The sequence below is a fragment of the Rana temporaria genome, chromosome 3 (genome assembly GCF_905171775.1).
Source record: "Rana temporaria chromosome 3, aRanTem1.1, whole genome shotgun sequence".
NCBI classification, from domain to species: domain Eukaryota; kingdom Metazoa; phylum Chordata; class Amphibia; order Anura; family Ranidae; genus Rana; species Rana temporaria.
The window spans coordinates 114,734,334-114,754,844 of NC_053491.1; the positions used below are offsets into that span (position 1 = coordinate 114,734,334).

At 42.2% G+C, this 20,511-nt stretch overlaps 1 protein-coding gene across 1 annotated transcript in view; it reads right to left on the reverse strand.

Annotated features, from left to right (window-relative positions):
* The window catches only part of LOC120931652 (axoneme-associated protein mst101(2)-like), a 183,221-nt gene that overhangs the window by 83,626 nt on the left and 79,084 nt on the right, over positions 1–20,511 (reverse strand). The window contains exon 3 of the mRNA XM_040343296.1: positions 7,016–7,130. The gene's annotated coding sequence lies outside the window, so the exon portion shown is untranslated. The remainder of the gene's footprint in view (positions 1–7,015; positions 7,131–20,511) is intronic.

The following is a 20,511-nucleotide window of genomic DNA, read 5'->3' on the forward strand; positions in this document are numbered from 1 at the left end:
TGTAGATGTGTACAGTAACATCGTAAGTATTGTTCAAGGATTTGGTTAATTCGTTCAGTTTGTCCATTTGTTTGTGGGTGGTATGCAGTGGACATGCGGTGGTCAATTTTCAGAGTATTACATAAAGCCTTCCAAAATTTAGAAATAAACTGAGTTCCACGATCAGATATGATTTGAGAGGGTAGTCCATGTAATTTAAGAACATTGGAAATGAAAGCTTTTGCAGTTTCATGGGAAGTTGGTAACTTCTTTAAAGGAGTGAAGTGTGCCATTTTGGTCAAAAGGTCTACTGTAACCATGATAGTGTTAGCACCGTTTGACTTAGGGAGTTCAACAATGAAGTCCATCGACACAACTTCCCACGGTCTGTTGGGTACTGGAATAGAAGTGAGTAGACCAGAAGGGGGTCTCCTAGAATGCTTGTTACGAGCACAAATCTCACATGAATTAACATAAGTGTGGATTGTTTTAGTCATATTAGGCCACCAGTAGTCTCTCTTAACAAGATGGATGGTTTTATTGATTCCGGGATGGCCGGCTAATGGTGAATCATGAAGATGTTTGAGAAGTGTAATTTGTAATTTAGGAGGAACGAAAACCTTATTATTGAAAGTATACACTCCATCTGGCAGTCTGGTAAGATTTTTTGGTAGACAAGAGAGATCTTTGGAGAGTGACTGTGAGATTAACTGTCTAAAAGACGAAGAGATTCCAATAAAACGGTCTGAAGGAATTATAGATAGAGGAGGAATCTCAGTGTTCTGGTTTTCATGCATGCGGGACAAAGAGTCAGCCTTGATGTTCTGTGAACCAGGCCTATAAGATATGAAAAAATTAAACCTGTCAAAGAATAAACTCCACCTAACTTGACGGGCAGAGAGTGTCTTACATGTTTTCAAATGCTGTAAATTACGGTGGTCTGTAAGGATGGTAATTGGGTGTTTACTACCCTCCAATAGGTGCCTCCAATTTTGTAGTGCATCTTTAATTGCAAGAAGTTCTTTTTCACCAATGGGGTAATTCTTCTCTGCTGAAGACAAGGTCCTTGAAAAAAAAGCTACTGGGTGTAGAGGTTCAGATAGACTTGGACGTTGAGAAAGTATAGCTCCAAGAGCATAATGAGAGGCGTCTACTTCCACAGTGAAGTAGTATTGTGGGTTGGGTAATTGTAAGATGGGAGCTGAAGTGTAGCATTGTTTAAGAGTGTCAAAAGAAATCTGGGCTTCCTTTGACCACGTAAAAGGTATCTTCGTGCTAGTAAGGGCACTCAATGGTTTGACAATTGCTGAAAAATCTTTGATGAATTTGCGATAGTAGTTTGAGAAACCGAGAAAACGTTGAAGGGCCTTCCTAGAGTTGGGAGTTGGCCAGGAGAGGATACATTCTACTTTAGAGGGTTCCATCTGGATGCCCTGAGGAGTAATATGGTATCCAAGGAAGGAAATACTTGACTGACTGAAAACGCATTTTTCTAGTTTGGCATATAAAGAATGCGTTCTGAGCCTGGCCAAAACCCAACGGACATGTTTAGTGTGTTCCTCAAGTGTATCAGAGTAAATCAGGATGTCATCCAAGTATATCACAACACAGATGTCAAGCAGATCTCGAAAAATGTCATTTATGAACCACTGAAAAGTGGCGGGTGCGTTACACAGACCGAATGGCATTACAGTGTATTCAAAGAGACCGTATCTAGTCTTGAAAGCGGTCTTCCACTCATCACCTGGACGAATCCTGATCAGGTTATAGGCACCCCTAAGGTCTAGTTTTGTGAAAACTTTTGAAGTTTGAAGACGTTCGATGAGTTCTGGAATGAGAGGAAGAGGGTAGCGATTCTTAATAGTGATGCTATTGAGACGACGGTAGTCAATGATCGGACGTAGTGAACCATCTTTATTTTTAACAAAAAACATAGCTGCACTTGCAGGAGATGTGGATGGTCTGATAAAACCCCTTTTTAAGTTTTCATCAAGGTAATCCTTCAGGTGTACAAGTTCTGGTTGGGATAGAGGATAAATACGTGCAGTTGGTACAGGTGTATCAGGAATGAGATCTATAGGACAGTCGTAAATACGATGGGGCGGAAGAATCTCTGCCTTGGTTTTACTAAAAACATCTGAGAAATCTTGTAGATAGTTAGGGAGATCTATTGAGTCAACTGTTGTGGACAGAACCGAAAGAATAGGGTAGCAATTCTCCTGGCAATATGTAGAATTTAGATTAAGTGAGAGGTTAGTCCAAAGGAAAGTTGGCTGATGGAGTATTAACCAAGGTAATCCTAGGACTATTGGAAACAATGGAGATGGAATGACATCAAAGACAAGAGTCTCTGTATGGTCATTGCCACAAGTGACCAGTAGGGGTGAGGTTTGAGAGGAAATAGGGCCCGAAATGGAACTTGAACCGTCAATAAAAGTGACAGAAAGAGGATTTTGTTTAACCATGCAAGGAATTTTATTAGACTTTACAATTCCTAAATCAATGAAATTTCCGCAAGCGCCGGTATCCACCATTGCATCAATCCTAAGTCTTTCTTGATCCCACTGTAAGGTAAGAGTGACATAAACAAAACGATTAGTAGTATTTCCTGTTGGATTAGTCTTACTTATGTTTAAAAAGTTACCTTCGGAATTCTTCTTGAGGAGTGGGCAAGTGGAGACCATGTGGTCTGGAGCGGAACAGTAGAGGCAGAGGTTATGAGCTCTGCGGCGTTGTTTCTCAGCAAATGATAAAGGAGCCCTGACAGCTCCAAGTTCCATTGGAACCTCTTTTGGGGGAGATTTAGATCTTCTGAATTGTGGGGGAAGATAAGTGTTGAAGCGTTCAGCCTTCCTTTCACGGAGACGTCGGTCAATGGTAAGGGATAAATGCATGAGGTCCTCAAGGGACGGAGGAAGCTCTACACGAGCTATCTCATCCTTCATAGATTCGGATAGTCCTAATCTGAATTGATTACGAAGAGCAATATCTGTCCATTGTGTTTCTCTACTCCAACACTTGAATTCCGAAATAAAATCCTCTACGGGTCTTTTCCCCTGTTTGAGGCTCCTGATAAAGTTCTCTGCAGTAAGTTGTTTGTTTGGATCTTCATATAAAAGTGACATCTCATCCAAAAATGTATTGAAAGCCCCCAATAAATCACCATGTTCTTCCACATATGCATCAGCCCAGATTCTAGGTTCTCCTCTTAGGTAGGATATAAGTGTAAGGATACGAACCCTGTCTGAATGGTAGGTGCGGGGGCGTAAATCAAACATGAGACGGCAAGCACTAATGAATTGGCGAAAAATTTTCCGGTCCCCTGAAAAGGGTTCTGGGGGGCAGACCTTAGGTTCAGGTCTCTCTCGGGGTAATGCAAGGTTTTGGTTGCGTAATGCTTCATTTTCAAAACGTAATTCATTCATAGTAGTAGTGAGGTTATCCACTCTTTGTGAAAGTCCAACTAGGTGGTTAGCAAGGTCTGCTGGATCCATGGTTCCTATCTTGTATGGTTTTATTGGGTTCGGTTATTATGTAACACTCCTGAGAATTTATTAATAACAGGTATGATTGGAACTCAGCAGAAAGAGGTTTCTCAGGGTAAACCACCAATGCACTCTCTTATGTATCAGAAAGTTTAGGGGTTAAATCATCACAACCTCATGTGAGTATAAAAGTATATGAGCTATCCCAGCAGCAGCTGAAGTATGGAGATTGTATTAACTTTGCTACACAGTGTAATTTGAGAAAAGTCTGAATGCAGCAAGTATTTAAACTCTGGCAGTCATATTGTTAATTCACAATATTATGGAGTAGTTTTATCTATAGAAAACAATCCCTCAGTTTGTGGTTAGAATATAGCCCAAAAGGATCAGCATTCATTAGTATAATCCCAACAGCTTGAGAACAACAGATATCTGGTTATAATGCAGGGAACTATTGTAATTCAAGATACTTGCGGTTCAGCTGGTAGTAGTTGTTCACCAGGGGATGTATGTAGTTGCTAGGTAAAAGGGTCCAAGAATCCAGGAAGCAATGGTTCTCCTGTCAAGCTGAGGCTGGGTGTAGTAACAAACAGGCATGCAGCATGTGGATTAGGGAGGTAGAGATCTGAGGTATGGATATTGCCTGGAGAGGAGTACAGCAGTGGTTCCAGGGCTCGGTGCTGGGAGGTAGTGTTCCTTGACTGGCGGCAGGGATCCGACAAAATAACCGAACACCCTACCGCCATCTCTAAGGAGTTTAAATAGCCCCGAATTCGCGGGGAAATCGAGGAAGGAGGCAGAGTCGCACTTCCGCGTTCCACGCTGGAGCGCAAACGTCCGCGCACCGGAAGTGACGCAGATGTCTTGCAGAACGGAGCGCAGCTGCTTGTAGAAGGCTCAGCTGCGCTCGTTCTGTACAGGGAAACATCAGAGATGTTACAAATTGTGAACTGGTACTTTTTGTGTAGCTCCAGCCATAAAATCAATTTTTTTTAGCTTTTCTGAAAACATAGAGAAGGGTTATCACCCCTGTAAACATTTGTTTTGCTGTCTGTGTGCATCTGTTCAGAAGATTGCAATTCACTTTCTGTCCCAATGACAAATGTTTTTTTTTTTTGTGAAACAAGGATTGGTGATAAAGCATCAGTGGACAGGAGACACCTCTTATAGAAGAGAATTTCCCTTCCTAGGGGTAGATTTCCTCTCACTTCCTGTTGTCTCCTTCCGTTTGCAAGTAGGAGTCGTTTGTAAGTTGGATGTTTTAAAGTAGGGGCCTGCCATATATACTCTGCATAAATTTGGGCCCTAGGTGTTGGTGTTGCCACAACACTCTAAGCCCTCACAGTTAGTCTTGGTGGGCCCTGGAACGCCCTGCTGTGTCGACTTTTTTTTCAAGAACTGTAATTACATGCCATTGTTGAACAGTGGTAGAAAAATTGGGCCTTTGGTGCTGGCGCTGGTGCCACAACACTGTAAGTCCTCAAAGTTACTCTTGGTGGGTGCAGGAATGGGCCCGGCCGTGAAATATTAGATCAATAATTGTAATTACATGCCCCTGTTGAACAGGGGCAAAAAAATTGGGCCTTTGTTGGTGGTGGTGGTGGCGCTGGTGCCACAACACTGCAACCCCTCACAGATACTCTAGTTGGAGCGCATAAATGAGCCCGCTGCAAAGTATTGCATACAAAATTGTAATTACACGCCCCTGTTAAACAGGGGCAAAAAAATTGGGCCTTAGGCGCTGGTGCCCAGAACCAAAAATGTTCTTACAAGCTATCAGCATGGTCATTGAGGAGGAAAAGGATAGTCACTCAGCATAACAGGATAGTCACTCAGCATCAGCATAGGCAGTCTTGAAGGGATCTGACATTTCAAAAAATGGAGCAAAGGGAAAGTTCCTGTTTTTAATCCCTGTGTACATTATTGGGTGGTTGGAGTAAACATGAGTTCATTGTAGGTAGAAAATTTACTCAGTCATTTGACTCCAAAACGTTTTGAGCAGTTTTCTAAAATCACCTTTCTAAAACTAATTTTTAATATCAAAATGAGACACCCCACATTTACAACATTCAGAACTAAGCAAAGAAACAAAAGCAAAAAAAAGAAATGCTGAAACTAGTTAAACCTTTTAGACAGCACTTAAAATAAAAAGAAAAGTCAAATCAAATGTTGCACCAGTTTGCTTAACCACTTCAGCCCGGAAGGATTTACCCACTTCCTGACCAGGTCATTTTTTGCGATATGACACTGCGTTGCTTTAACTGACAATTGCGCGGTCGTGCGACAATGTACCCAAACTAAATTTATGTCCTTTTTCCCCCCACAAATCAAGCTTTTTTTGGTGGTATTTAATCACCTCTGCGGTTTTTAATTTTTTATAAACAAAAAATATATTTACCAATATAATTACCAAAAATATTGCAATAAGCATTTATTGATTGGTTTGCGCAAAAGTTATAGCGTCTACAAAATAGGGGATATATTTATGGCATTTGTTTTTTACTATTAATGGCGGTGATCAGCGATTTTTAGCAGGACTGCGACATTGCAGCGGAACAGATCAGACACTTTTTTGGGACCAGTGACATTTATACAGCGATCAAAGCTAAAAATAGCCACTGATTATTGTATAAATGTCACTGGCAGGGAAGGGGTTAACACTAGGGGGTTAAGTGTTTCCTAGGGAGGCGTTTCTACCTGTGGGGGGGGGGGAGTGGACTAACTGGGAGTAGAGAGAGATCGCTGTACCTAATCACCAGAACAGCAGATCTCTCTCTACTTCCCTGACAGAACAGGGATCTGTCTGTTTACATTAACAGATCCCCGTTCTGGCTCTCTGAGGAGCGATCGCTGGTCGCCGGCGAACATCGCCGCTGAGCGCATCGGCTCCAGCCTCGCGCCCCCTAAAGCGGCCAACATACACCTACGGGGGTTTGCGCAGCCATGCCAACATGCCGCAGTATAATGACGGTGGCTGGTCGGCAAGCAGTTAAAGTGTTACTAAACCCAGCACCCTGCATTCACTATATCTGGTCACCCACAGCACACAGAACATGGAAATGCAATTATTTTTGTAAATATAAAACTGCTCTATACTGCTGATGAGAAAAGGTATTTAGCAATCTTGTGACTTCCATCAGTGTCCAACTGAGGAGTTTCCATTCTCCTCTGACTGTCCTATGGGGCTTTAGGACTCCTGACCCTCTGTCTGGACAGTGCTGATTGGCCCTGAGCTGATCACATGCACCCTCCCAAAAATAAAAACTCTCTAGCAATACACACCAAACTGAGCATGTGCAGAGTGCCCCCAAGGCTCTGTGCTATAACAGTATAAGGGGAGGGTCAAAGAAGACAGGATCAAACAGCCTTTTACACAAGGCAGAGGAATAACCCCTTAGGTTCCACAGTGAGTATAATAAGCATTTTTTTTTTACTAAACTGATTCTACTGTTGTGGATTTAGTAACAATAAGTATTACTATGAAAATACAGCAATAGCAAAGTCACGTTTATAAAGCAGCTAAAAAATGGAAATAAATGGGAGGTACTTACCATTATAAAGGGTGTTTTTTCTATATGGGTAACTGTGCTATAGTAGACAGCTGATCTCCATTTACACTTTTTGTTTGTGCTGATGCTCATAAAAAAGATGGAATGTGCGATGTGCCTGTAAAATAGTAAAATCCATTAACATACAACACCACACTATAAGCAACTCTATAGTACACTAAATGCAAAACAGGCAATATAATGAAATAGATTCTGATGAAGTTATGAGCCATGAAATAAACAAATCTTACCCCCTGAAAAATTTTTTGGCTTTTTAGAATGGAAACTTTTATAAATAAATGCCTTGATTCTAAGGCCTCATACACACGGATGTTTTAGCAGCTGCTTTTTTTAGCTTTCTTTGCTGCTTAACCACTTCCTTACTGGGCACTTAAACCCCCTTCCTGCCCAGACCAGCTTTCAGCGCCGACGCATTTTGAATGACAATTGCGCAGTCATACAACACTGTACCCAAATTATATTTTTATAAAAAAAAATCCCACAAATAGGGCTTTCTTTTGGTGGTATTTGATCAACTCTGCGGTTTTTATTTTTTGCGCTTTAAACAAAAAAAACACATATCCCAATTTTTTTTTCTCAGTTTAGGCCGATACGTATTCTTCGACATATTTTTGGTAAAAAAAAAAAAAAAATCACAATAAGCGTATATTGATTGGTTTGCGCAAAAGTTATAGCGCCTACAAAATAGGGGATAGATTTATGATGGTTGTTTTTTTTTACTAGTAATGGCGATGATCTGCGATTTTTGTCAGGCCTGCGATATTGCGGCGGAAATATCGGACACTTTTGACACTATTTTGGAACCATTCACATTTATACTGCGAACAGTGCTATAAATATGCACCGATTACTGTATAAATGTGACTGACAGGGAAGGGGTTAACACTAGGGGGAGAGGAAGTGGTTAAATGTATTCCCTTTGAGTGATTCTTACTGTGGGGGGAGGGGACTGACTGGGGGAGGTGACCGATCTGTGTCCCTATGTACAAGGGACACAGCATCTGTCTCCTCTCTCCCTGACAGGATGTGGAGCTCTGTGTAGAGGCGAGTACCGCATTCACAAAGAAATTGCGAACCAAGTTACGGCGGCATAGCGTATATGGGCCGGCGTTAGCCCGCCTAATTCAAAGTAGGCTGGTAGGGGGCGTGTTGTATGGTAATGAATCGTGACCCCACATAAATTACGCACCTAACGAACGGCGCATGCGCGCGCATGCTCAGTATCATGTCGAATCTTTGGTATTCAAGACTTGCGAGAGAATGAGATGCCTGTGTCCCCCCCCGCTGCCCACTGTGGCTTAATCCTCTGACCCCCATTTCTTTACAGGACACAGCAATGACCTAGAGGCGGGCAGACTAAACCAAAGCATGTAGCAGGGGATACAGGCATCCGATACTCCTGAAAGTGTTAACCACCCAAGAATGGAGGTTGTTGTGGTTCAATAAACATGAAGGTAGAGACACTGTGCCTCATTTAAATGAAACCAGTACTGAGAAAGCCTGAACATTTCTGTAAGTGCCAACTATCTGGCTCATCTGATTGTTAAGCTGTGCATGCAAATGTTTATTCTAAAAAACTGATTAAGCCTATTCATAGTCTAGTAGTAAATGAATACGCAAAGCTGTTGAAAAATCGACTTCCTTGCACCACCTGCTGGATGAAATTGGTAAATATGAGTTAATATGTAACATTTCATTTGGCTGAACAAAAAGAACTATAATATTTTTATAGTGTAATTTTTAATGATACATTTAACTAAATGAAAAATCTCCAACCTAAAATTGTATAGGTTAAAGCGGGGTTCCGGGCATAATTTTTTTTGCAAGCTAAAATCGATCACATTAAATAGTCCCTAAAACATATCAATAGTTCCCCAATCGTTCCAGAAATCATTGCAAACACTTGCCTTATATCCTCCAGCTCATATTGTGGCCGTATCCATCATATGTGTGGGTATGTGAAGCCCAGTTCCTTTTTCTTCCTGGTTTTCAAGTAGAGGTGCATGCTGGGCGATTTTTAGGCAAAGTAATTCCCAGAGACTCCTGGGAAATGATTGTCATCATTTCCCAAGAGGCAATGGGGTCTTAGGACAGGAAGTTGAACCACCTAGGACCAGGAAGTAGGCAGATTACGAAATCTGCCTAGCCAGATTTTTTTTTTACATTATAGGCAAGCTGTTAATAGAAAGTTCATTTTTATGGTGGAACTCCGCTTTAAACTATGTGTAAGCCCAGGTTCACACTGCACTGTGGGAGTAAAGCTGTGTTCAGCTGAACTCGCACAATTTCACTCCTGCTGGTTAGTCCAGATTTTGTCCGTGATTACAGAGAAATCTGTGCAGGTTTCTGCACAGATGTCAATGTAAATCGCGGGCTGAAATCGCAAAACGTAGTACAGAAACTACTTTTTGAAGAGGGTGCAGTGCAGAAGATGCGGCATCGCACCGATTGGGACGTGCCATTGCCGGCAAATGCTGCCGATTGGACATGCGATTTGACATCGCACTAGTGTGAACCAGGGCTAAGAGCTAATAAAACATTGCAGGGATGGCATCTGAAAGTATCCCCAGCTTTACAAGGGGCAATATAGAACTTGGTAGTTTTCTCTAAGGAATGGTGTAATAGCACAAGAAATTAATTCACACTATACCATCTTCTAAGTGCATCCTGTTCTAAGAATCTCAAAAAAAACATGCACATAAATTATAATTGTATATTATTATTATTATTATTATTAATTAATAATTATTAAGCACATCAATTCTTACTGGAACTATTCTACTTTATTTATTTTTTTAGCCTTGCAATTAAAAAAAATTGTTACAATTCAGCTGACTGCTATAGGATAACACAGTAAGGGGCCAGATTCACAAAAGAGATACGATGGCGTATCTCCTGATACGCTGTCGTATCTCTGTGTTAGAGCCGTCCTAACTATGCGACTGATTCATAGAATCAGTTACGCATAGCTAGCCCTAAGATCCGACAGGTGTAATTGAATTACACTGTCGGATCTTAAGGATGCAATTCTAGGCCGGCCGCTAGGTGGCGAGGCCATTGCGGTCGGCGTAGATTATGCAAATGAATAGTTACGGCAAATTCCCGAACGTCCGCCCTGCCTGTCGATCTAACTTTACGTAGTTTCCGTCACGTAAAATTAGGGCTGAGCCCTAGTTGTCTTAAGCCATGTTAAGTATGGGCGTCGTTCCAGCGGCGAAATTAAAAAAACAACGTTGTTTGCGTAAGTCGTCCGTGAATGGCGCTGGATGCCATTTACGTTAACGTCTAAAACAAATGACGTCCGTGCGACGTCATTTAGCGCAATGCACGTCGGAGCATGCGCAGTACGTTCGGCGCGGGAACGCGCCTAATTTAAATGGTGCCCGCCCCATTTGAATTGGGCAGGCTTGCGCCGAGCGCATTTATGTTACACCGTCGCAAGTTTACAGGTAAGAGTTCTGAGAATCAGGCACTTACGCTGTAAACCTGCGGCGGTGTAACGTAAATCACATACGTTACGCTGCCGAGGAGCAATGTAATTCTATGTGAATCTGGCCCATAGTTCTTATTTCTACCACTTCTTTCCAAATTTTATTTTATTTTATTTAAGACAGATCAACTTTCATGTATTTTAATCCATGCCTGTACCTAAATTACCGTAAATAAACAAAAATCTGAAAATGAACAACTATAATCAAGTTATTCTATTTTCAGAGCATGTAAACTTTAGAAAAAATCAGTTCTGTTTTCAAAGAAAAAAAAACCTCAGGATTACACACTGTTGTTGTGTGATGGCATGGAAAACTGGCATATGTCCACAAGGCTCTTGGAACGCAGCCATTACGTTGTGCTCAGTAGAGAAACACGAGTTGGGAATGTTCTGTCCTTTTTCCCCCTTTCTCATTATCATTATCTGTCCGGACTGCATAAATCAAAGGCTGCACATTTCTTGTTGGGCAATCCACACAGTAAAATACTGATAATCATATAAATAAAACAACTATGATGAAAGAATAAATTCAGGAATGCATTTTACATTTCCATATTTATTTGGCAAATGTTCACATTCTGCTTACCGCTCAAATTTGGTTCACTGCTGTTTGATACCTAAATGCATTTACAACGGCACCCATTTTGGCCTGAGGATAGGCGGACTCAATTTTTCTGAACACTTATTAATGATCGCAACATGCCAGCTTTTAGCAGGCCAAAGATGGTTTGGATCTTGGCTGCTTTAGCAGAGACCAGCCGAGATACGAACCATCTATGGGCAGGCTGACGGTACCCAAATCGATTGTTGTACAGTTTGGGTACAACCAGCCTGTCGGATTTTTAATGCGATTATTGCCACAGGCAATAATTACTGTGTTCTCCAGTCAGGGACAGATCCCCACTGCACCCTCCAGCGCCCTGCAAGGTCTGCAAGAGGGATTCTTTCAACACAATTGGGGAATCGCATCATGTATAGCCTGATTTTCACTTTAGTAATATCGCAAAAAAGTATACTTCCTATATGGTCCCACATTTAACCCTTTAAAATTATGTTTTTAGAATTCTAGTTCCATACACAACTTCGTACATAAGCATTTAAAGTGATTGTGAAATCCCTTTTAAAAATAAAAATATCAAACAGGTTATGTTACTTACCTTCTCTGTGCAGTGTTTTTGCACAGAGCAGCCTGGATTCTCCTCTTCTCGGGTCCATCTTTGCTGCTCCTGGCTCCTCCCTCCTGTCTAGTGCCCCCACAGCATGCAGCTTGCTATGGGGCAAGCCAAGTTTCAGCTCCTTGTGTCCATTCAGACAAGGCCCCCCAACCCGGCACCACTCCCTCGATTGGCGGTCGCGGGAGCCAATAGCGCCGCTGTTGTGTCTCAGCCAATCAGGAGGAAAGTCCCAGATGGCTAAGACACACATGGATATCGCTGGAGAGAGAAGGGGCTCAGGTAAGTAATTAGGGGGTGCTAGGGAAACTGCTACACACAGAAGGGTTATCTTAATGCATAGAATGCATTAAGTTAAAAGACCTTCTGCCTTTACAACTCCTTTAAGTACTGTTATCCTAATTTCTCCAGTTCTTTATTTTTTTCTAATTTTAAAGGTGTATTTTTGTGCGTGTACTCGAGAGAGGAGCCGGACTGCAGGAGTTGGGAGTAGGCAGGCCTCCCCCAGAGGCAATCTGCCACCTTTCTCCATGCCCCAGGTGGCAATGGCGGGTGTGTGAGGGGGTCCTCTCACATAGCCCGCCCTACCTGCTCCGCTTTGAAGCCCAACGGGGCAGAGGGACTCCCTATAAGGGAGTGAGAGGATCTAGCCCGCTCAACCAGCCCCGTTAGTCCTTCGCCTCTCTTTTTAGAGACCGCGTGGTCAAAGTGCGTGCATGTTAACCCAATTTTGAGTGTGTGTAAGTGTGGTGGTTTTTGTGGGAGGGGGGTGGGCATACTAAGCGCAGGCTTACCTCGCATAGCACACCCACCGGGAGCCGGACTGAGACCACCAAACTCAATTCACATGTAGCCGAGACCGGGATCCGAACCCCTAGCTGCAGAGGTGAATGGCTTGTCAGCGCAGTGCCAATCGCATTGAGCCACCGCAGCTCCCACATTTCCTAGGTAAGAGCTACACGTTTTTTTGAAAAACACTCCTTGGACTGGCAATAAAAAAAGCTGATTTAATTATATATTCAGCAGTAAGAGAATGTTGCTACATTCCTACACACAGTGGAACCATGGAGAACAAACATGGCCACCAACAGAAAATTCAATCACAGTAGCAAAGAATAAAAAAATGCAATATTTCAGAAGATTTGGAGGAGGAGGAGAGCAACTGAAGGTACAATTTTGATGTAAGAATACATACTGTACTTGAATAGATATATAATTTTTTTTTTTAAACCGGAGTTCAGTGCCACATTAATATACATATGTCATAGGAGATTGTTGCCATAACAATGTGACAAATAAAGCAGGTGACGCACACTAATGGTTTCATGTTCATTTATAAATGCCTGTTTTTCAAACACTCTTTTTTTCTATCATCTCTTACTTCAGCTGACAATTTGCCATGAAAATGTTAGCATTTTAATAAGCATTCTTGTGCGTTTCTTTATTTTAGCATACTTCCACCGAGCTGCGGACCGAACAGATTACCTAGAAGTCTCTTGGTGTGTTTATTTACAAATTTGTTATGGTTGTTTGGGTAGTCTAATTTTATCTTCTCATTCCATGTAAGTGAAGTGTTTGTACGCACATGTTAACCAAGTACATAATCTAACAAAGCGACAAACGTGCTCCGCTAGCAGCAAAAAGTGCTAAACGTCGTTCCCCATTTAGTAGGGGGTCTACTCCAACTTGTATGGCTTTTGTAAATAGCCGGAATTACGAGTAGGACCTGTAAGGTCCCCATTAATTTTTAAGGAATGTAAGGCCATTTTGCGGCCAGTGAATGTGTACTACCTTTTTTGAATGTATACTTATCCATTAAGGCCCCATTTACACTTGTGCGACTTTGATGTGAATGACGCAGTGCCTGTGTAATCTTGCGGTCTATGGCCCTCAAGTCGCATCAAAGTCAGACCAAAGTAGTGCAGGGACAACTTTGAAGTCACTGCGACCTGAACTTACTCAGATATAAAATGGTACTCATTGGAAATCATGGGGTACGATAATAATGGGGCCTAAAGAAAATCCATTTCTTTGCTATAAAAGAGAAAAGGCAGCTTTGCCTTAGATAGATGTTGGGGAGATTAAATGATCTACTGGTCTCTTGTAGCAATACTTTACTCAGAGTCAAGTTAACGTGGTAGTAAATCTTGTCAGCCATTTTTACCTACAGGTATGCTTATAATAAAGCTTACCTATAGGTAAAATGAATATGTTTTAAACCAGGGTTCGACAAACCCCGGGCACCAGGTCGCAATTGCGACTAGAATTAGCGACCTGGCGCGGCACATCTGGGGTATCCTGCGTCCCTGTGCACCCCCACCTCCCCCGCCGCGCGAATGTGCTGCCCCCTGCCGGCCGGTAATTGAGGCCGCGGCTTTGAGGCCTTCTGCAGGCCTATGCTTCCTTGTGTGATCTGGTGCCATCTTGTAGTGGCCGTTGGTATGACAAGACAACCAGCAATGCTAATGGAGCCTCCCCTGTCTGTTTTTTTTTTTTTTAAAGGGTAAATTTATTAAATTTTTTCAAAAAACAAAAGATAATAAAAAAAAAATGTAACAATGGCAAATGGCAACCTCTAGCAGCGCAAGTCAGTTTACACATTGGCACCACCTGGTTCACTAGGTCTATCCAATACTGTAGTGAAGGAGGCACCGGGTTCCTTCATCTGAGAGCTATTGCCTTTTTGGCATAACAGAACAGTATTCTGAGTAGCGTCTTTTCGTGATTCAGATAACCCCTCTTCCTCCAGATCACCCAATAGGCACCTGGCCGGAGAATAGATATTTGGGAGGGCCAGAGCATCCTCTAGGTACTGAAGAGTTGCCTTCCAGAATCTCACCACATGGGAGCATAGCCACACCATGTGAAAAAAGTCTCCTATTGCACCCCTACATCTAGAACACTCCGGTGAATGCAGCCTTCCCATTTTATGTAATCGGCGCGGGGTATAATAAATCCTATGCAAATAGTTGAACTGTATCAGTTTGTCTCTTGCCGATAACATCAATGGCAGCAATGAGTCCAGGGCCTCAGCCCAGGACTCATCCGACATGGATGGGACATCAGCTTTCCACTGCACCGCCACCCTCTCCATTCCGGTAGAAGAGGATGTCAGCAGGGAAAAATAGTATCTAAAGATAAGCTTGGAGTGATCCTCCTCAGCTATCATTTTCTCCGTAAAGGAAGGGAGAAGTAACACCTCTCCCCTCCCATATTGAGCCCGCACTGCATGGCGCAGCTGTAGATACCGTAAGAAGAAATTGTTAGGCAGTTTATATTCAGACTTCAGGTCCATAAACGATCTAAATGTTCCATCCATAAATATTTGGTGGGCATATTTGAGCCCAGCATGCACCATCAGGAATTTTGCATAACTCCTTTAGCTGAGGGTTGTGCCACAAGGGGGCATTTGGAGAACTAGACACGTTGGCACCTCCCATCCTTGCATTGCACATATGAAATATCTTATAGGACAGCTTTAATATGCCCGCACCCTGTACTGGATATGGGCCATTCCGATACAGAACATTAATCAGAGCCTCATAAAAATGCACTTGATCTGCCTGGGTGGCCGCCGAGGCATTGTCCAACTTCGGAAAGCCCCACCAATGTACATGCGTTAATTGAGCCGCTAAATAATAGCAGTTTGGTAATGCCGAGCCTCCCACCCGTATCGGCAAGAATAAGGTATCCAAGGACACCCTAGCTGGTTTAGCTCCCCATAGGAAGGGGAGAAGCAGTGTATTTATCTCTGTAAACATTTTTTTAGGTATGTATATTGGCGCATGCCAGAGCACGTAGAGAATTCTAGGGAGATAAATAATTTTGTATATATTTACTCTACCCAGGGGATTGAGGGGCAGCATACTCCAGAACTGAAGACTCTCCTTGAGGCACGCCACCATCGGGAGCAAGTTATTCGTTATATATGTACTTAGTGGCAGTTGTATCTTGACTCCTAAATAACAAAAGCGGGGGACCACCTGTAATGGGATTCCCGGGGGCATTAGAGGCGCATATTCGGGGAAAAATGGGATGACCACAGACTTACTCCAGTTCACCTTGAATCCAGAATATGCCCCAAATCCAGAGATTTTGTCTAAAGCAGTCGTTAAGGATCCCTCAGCTTCAGCTAAGTAAAGAAGCATGTCATCAGCATAGAGTGAAGTTTTTTCCTCCCTGTCATTAACAGTACAGCCCTTAATCCCTACATCCGCCCGCAAGAGGGCCGCCAGAGGTTCTATAGCGAGGGCAAACAGCAGGGGTGACAAGGGACAACCCGTCTGGTGCCTCTAGCTATCTCAAAGGCTCCGTAATAGTATTATTCATCCGCAGACGAGCCACTGGTGGAGCATACAACAGTCTCACCCAAGCTATAAATCTGGGGCCAAATCGAAACGTCCAAGGACCGCTATCAGGTATGGCCACTCAATTGAGTCAAAAGCTTTATGAGTGTCTAATGACACCACTATTCTAGTGTCAGAGGTGGGTCCTTCAGTTTGTAAAATAGTAAAGAGTCGACATAAGTTTATGGCCGTTGAACGTGCCGGTATAAAACCCGTCTGATCATGATGTATAACTGAAGCTATGACCTTATTCAAACGAGAAGCGAGAAGTTTAGCTAGGATTTTAGCATCCACATTGATTAGTGAGATGGGCCTATATGATTCACATAGCTCATGGTCCTTGTGCGGCTTTGGGATCAGGGCAATAAGGGCTTCTCTAAGAGTTTCCAGGAGTACCCCCAGCTCAAGGGACTTTCCGTATACCTCCAACAGCTTTGGAGCCAGACTCTCTGCATACGTGTCGTACCACTCAACCGGATAGCCATCCAGTCCTTGCGACTTATTAGGGCTAAGTGAACGTATGGCAGACACCATTTCCTCTACAGTTAGTGGGAGATTCAATTCCCATGCCGCTTCCCCCTGTCTGTTTTCACTGCCATCTCCTTCCCTCAAATTAGAACCCCCAAACATTATATATATTTTTTATTCTAACACCCTAGAGAAAAAAATTGCAGTCGTTGCAATACTTTCTGTCCTCAGTGACGTCATCACGCACAGGTCTGCTGACGAGGACCGCGGCCATGCTTGTGGAGCCTTGTAACTGCCTTTAGAAGTTTTGAAAAATGTAAGTGCAATACTTTTTGAAATAAAATCCTTTACGAATTTAATACACTATGAAGCTTCTTTATTCTCTGCTTTCTTAGGAGACTGGAGTTGGAAGGTATTGGTCTGCCTGTGTTGGTTGGCTTATGTGACACGTTTAGTTGGGAAAACCAGCGCTGCCATTTACCAATGGGGCTATATCTTTATCTGGAAAACCGGTGATGAGAGCATCAGCTCTTTACACGAGCGGGTTTCGATCTCTATAATTTGAGATCAACTTAGTCTGGTAAGAGGTGCGAAAATATGTGGGCATAGCACCTCCCGAGCACGTTGACACCAATATGTTTGTGTTCATCACTGAGCACAATTTGAGAAACCTGCATAACCATCTGTGGATTTGGATGGTTTCACATTTGTGTATTTGGACTTTTGTGTTGCTCACTTATCATTAATTGTCACATATCCTTATTTTTGAGGTGCTTTTAATTATGAAACACCATAGGTCATAGATACACAATTTGTTTAACCAGTTAAGCCCCGGACCAATATGCAGCCTAAAGACCCAAGGTGTTTTTACAGTTCGGGACTGCGTCGCTTTAACAGACAATTGCGCGGTCGTGCGACGTGGCTCCCAAACAAAATTGGCGTCCTTTTTTCCCCACAAATAGAGCTTTCTTTTGGTGGTATTTGATCACATCTGCGGTTTTTAGTTTTTGCGCTATAAACAAAAATAGAGCGACAATTTTGAAAAAAATGCAATATTTTTTACTTTTTGCTGTAATAAATATCCCCCAAAAACATATATAAAAACATTTTTTTTCCTCAAATTAGGCCGATACGTATTCTTCTACCTATTTTTAGTAAAAAAAAAATCGCAATAAGCGTTTATCGATTGGTTTGCGCAAAATTTATAGTGTTTACAAAATAGGGGATAGTTTTATTGCATTTTTATTATTTTTTTTTTTTTTACTACTAATGGCGGCGATCAGCAATTTTTTTCGTGACTGCGACATTATGGCGGACACTTCGGACAATTTTGACACATTTTTGGGACCATTGTCATTTTCACAGCAAAAAATGCATTTAAATTGCATTCTTTATTGTGAAAATGACAGTTGCAGTTTGGGAGTTAACCACAGGGGGCGCTGTAGGAGTTAGGGTGCACCTAGTATGTGTTTACAACTGTTTGGGGGTGTGGCTGTAGGAATGACGTCATCGATCGTGTCTTCCCTATAAAGGGAATGACGCGATCGATGCGCCGCCATAGTGAAGGACGGGGAAGCCGTGTTTACACACGGCTCTCCCCGTTCTTCAGCTCCGGGGAGCGATCGCGACGGAGCGGCTATAAACAAATAGCCGCGCCGTGGTCCCGGATCGCTCCCCGAGCGGACCCGACCTCCGCATGTAGCGGGGGGGGTCCCGATCGGACCCCCCACCCGCTAATAGGCGAGGACGTACGTGTACGCCCATGTGCCTGTACGTGCCATATTGTGGACGTATATGTACATGCGGGGGTCGGGAACTGGTTAAGGTCCAGTATCTATATAATACATTCGTTATAATTCATGGCTTATGAATTTCGTGATTTAGGGGGGTAAGTACACTTTTATGTTGGGTTGAAAAAAAGATTTATATAGCGCCAACAGTTTATGCAGTGATTTACAATATAAAGGGAGACAATACAGCAACAGTACAATTCAATACAAGAGGATTAGGAGGGCCCTGCTCCTGGGAACTTACAATCTAATAGAAAATGAACGTGTATACCAGCTTTATGCAAGTCGAAAGGAGAAAGAAGTCCAGAACATCCAACTTTTTTTTTCCGCACACTTCAACAATAGTGCAGCAAATATAAGGACATTTTACACATTAATCCAACCCTCTTGTCAAGTGTGCAAACGTTTTTGCATGCAGGACATTTTTGCATGCTTTGTACTTTATGTTGCTTACATGATTTTTACTACTCCTAACAAAACATACTTCTCACTCCCACTTCTTCACAAGGAACCGTACTTTTACCAATCATCATCCTACTATACAGTAGGACTTAGTATAAGCTAAAGTTCTTATTTTGATTTCTACTTTTTCCCCACCCTCAAGGACTTTCCTTTTTTTCCATTAGCTACATTTACACAGAGTTGAATATACTCCATGATAAGCGTCTTAATAAGGAACATCAAATAATTAATATTTTTATATTCATTAGTTTGGGTAGTCCAATTGTTATTACATTGAGTGGGGGGTGCAATTCATCTGCGGACATTTATTTGCAAGGCTCAGGACAGCGCTCTAATGTAACCATGCATGACTGCAGATCCCTACCTATCACTCTAGGTCAGTGGTGCCCAACCAGTGGCCCGTGGAGCCCTCTGATGTGGCCCGCGACCTCCTGCTCTGGAATAGAAAGAATACAGTTATTAAAGGTCTGTTTATTGCTAAAATCACAGTGCATATATGGGCATATATGTTCTGCATTGGTTACTGGGCTGCTTTTAAACTGATCTGCAGGTGCAGAGCAGTTTACCTGCACTGAGCCATAGACTTCTATTATTTGGTGCGCTTTCTGAAAGTGCACCAAACATGCAGAATAAAAGAGAAGTCTATTGCAAAGTGCAGGAAAGATACACTGCGTGCTATCCACCGTCTCCGTTCATTGTGGCCCGCAACCATTTACCAAGTCGCTTAAGTGGCCCTCGCTCTTCAAAAGGTTGGGCACCCCTGCTCTAGGTCATTTTCATACAGCAAATTTTACACAGATAAATAAAACTCAAAAGTCACATGGAAAACAAGTTGCAGATATACTACTAGTTCCAGTTAGTGGAAAAATATAAAGATGGACAATGCAAAGATGATGGTCTTCAACACTGTGGCTAGATACTGAGGAGTCAAAGATGACCTCAGGTATGAGACCTCATGAATCTATATTGGCCTTGGGTTTTTAAACCAAATACAGGGGGGATCCTATCTATTGCAAAGGCGACATGCTTGGAACCTCCAAAACAGCCTCAATGACACGATGTTGGGGCTTAATTAGCTTTTTGGATACATTGTACTAGCCTTGTACTCTGTATATTATATTAAGGGTTGACCGATTATCAGAGCGGGCGATTAGGACTGACATTCGTGAATTTTCAAATAATCTGTATCGGTCAGAAACTTACCGATATTGGTCAGACCTCCCCCTTCTCTGTCAGCAGAGAGATGACATCATCTCTCACTGCCCGCCTAGTGATAATCATGAAGGATACATAGCTGAATATAAAAGTGTATCATGTTTGCTGTTTGGCAGTACAATGTGTTATAGTTAACCTATGAAGGATGTTGAGTTCCACAGCTGTTCTAGATTTCCAAATTCTGCCTGGCTTTGTAAACAAAAAAAAATTATTTATATATATATATATATATATATATATATATATATATATATATATATATATATATATATATATATATATATATATATATATATTATATATAAAAATCAAGCAGTTTTGTTGAACCAAAGAGCATTTTTTTCTTTTTTTCCAAGCATTCGTTTTGGAGAATTGCAAGTACATATTTCCTAGCTGACAAAATGAAAATCTTCAATGACAAGACCCTTCAACCACATGACACAACTCTGGTGTCAACAAGAAGCAGGTTGGAGCCAGCAACCGGTTCTTGTTATGTACTTTGTACAACTGCCAAATCACTATATCACCATATAAC